Below are 2,203 nucleotides of genomic sequence, written 5' to 3'. Positions count from 1 at the left end.
GTCTTGAACAACATATACTGCTCAAGGAAGGCATTGTGTAACAAGTGATATAACTGTAATGCTGTTGACAAATATCTCAAAGTCCTTGTTCAATATATTTAACAGCACAACGTATCCTTAGGTTTTCACAAGCAAGCCCACTGGAGCCAACAGAGTCCGTGATAAATCACATCAAGAACATTTAGCTGAGGTTGTACGTGTTTTACCAGCAATATACCATAGTTCCTCCTCTGCCATACACATGTCAATGGATTGCACAGCGTGGATTAAGACGTCGAAACATTGACAATCACAAAAGAATAATCTTACTGTGGTGGATACCTTTATAAATTGTGTTAGTCGGAAATTATGAGGTTTTTAGGACCGGAATTGTTGCAATTGTAGTTTTCCCCGTTATTATGCTATGCTAAAATAAATTTTGATAAATGGGTATACTTTGATTAACAGTTACCAACTATTGGACGGGATCTCGATGAGTCTGGAGCCCTAAACAGCCGGCCGCGGTGGCCGAGCGGTTCTAGGGGCTTCAGTCCGGAAACGCGCGACTTCTACGGTCGCAGGTTTGAATCCTGTCTCGGGCGTGGATGTGTGTGATGTCCTTAGGTTAGTTAGGTTTAAGCAGTTCTAAGTTCTAGGGGACTGATGACCACAGATGTTAAGTCCCATAGTGCTCAGAGCCATTTGATTTAAAGCCCTATACACCTACCCACACTTGTCACACTACTTGCACCTTGCAATTAAGAATTTAGTCTCACATGAACGTAACTTTTCACTGCGCATTCAACATGGTTGTCTAGCACTGGAGTGTCACAACCTCGCTCTGATGTCACACATCACCGGCATACCAAGACGGCGCCGCTATTGCTTTACTTTACTCTTAGACAAACGATACGAAGTTTCCCTAACATTCGCTATCAGTTCCTCATAGCCACAGAGCAAGTGTACTTACAACAGTCATTAAATTTCACAGGCGACTTACATTTGTTTAACAATACGTACATTATTCACAAAAGGTATTCCAGTTTTAAATATGGATGACATTTGAAAATATACAGGAAAAATTAATTAACATTTACAGTGCACAAAAGAAGAGTTAAATATGCCTCACATTTCATGGATCTATCCTGAAAAGGACAGAATCAGAAAATGACAGACAGAAAGACAAATTGTAATGCAGATGTGTAATTAAGTTCATGTGTCTGTGTGAATATTTGTTTGAACATTTTTTAAATTAATCATTAAATCATTTTTCACGAAAGTACACGAAGAATCATTTCTTAGAACAAACACAGTAACAATATCACAAGTAAGTGTCATTCTGTCAAACAAGTATAACATTATGTATGTTTATACGTAGGTTACATTTACACAAGGAATATCTTAGGGTCTGCAGTTGGTTACTAAGCTAAGTACAGTTTTGTGTCACTGTTACAAAGAACAAAATGTAGGTAGCTTTCTGTCTTGTATATGACACATAAAAATTATTTACAGCAAATATTCAAACACGTTTACCAGAAAATGTCCTACTCCCTTACACTAGCTAGTGTAACAGTTAAATTTTCTTTCATACAACTTGGTAGTTGACTTGTTACATTTACAAGACATAAGTGCGTACATGTAATTGCATAAATTGTTTGTAAGCAATAAGAAATATACAAATCTAATCATGTTGCTGAAATATAATTTTTTCGCTACTTTTGTTCTGGATGGTAACACTTAAGCATTAACAAGACCACATTGCACTCACTCTGGACATTGTATTGTTGCAGGCCTATCTTGGCACATTACATCTTATTGTTCGTTCATGCGGATGCACTGTGTGACGTTACGTGTATGTGGGCGAGTTATTCGTTTACTTAGGGCCGGTACTGAGGAGAGCTGAACTTTCGTTCTTGGCTGGGTGCGAGTCGGCAGGACAAGGGCGCTGCACAGTTGCCCAGGTGAGCTCAGGTGAAGAGACGACGAGCGCGAATCAGAAAATGAGAAAATTCCGGTACGGGGAATTTTGACACTTACGAAAAGACGGAGTGTCAGACAAGCTTCTTACAACCCTTCAGGAATCTGTAATAATTCATTTCACATTCTAGTATAAAACTAATTTGAATACAACTACAATCTCAGACAAAAAAGGGGCGTCTACTAACATAACAATATTTCGATATCTTTAGAACTGCAGTAGCTCATACTCCGTGGCGCATAATCA

This window comes from Schistocerca gregaria, chromosome 2 (assembly GCF_023897955.1).
Source record: "Schistocerca gregaria isolate iqSchGreg1 chromosome 2, iqSchGreg1.2, whole genome shotgun sequence".
Classification (NCBI taxonomy): Eukaryota; Metazoa; Arthropoda; class Insecta; order Orthoptera; family Acrididae; genus Schistocerca; species Schistocerca gregaria.
The sequence above is the reverse complement of the archived record's forward strand: the minus strand, read 5'-3'. Positions refer to the sequence as shown.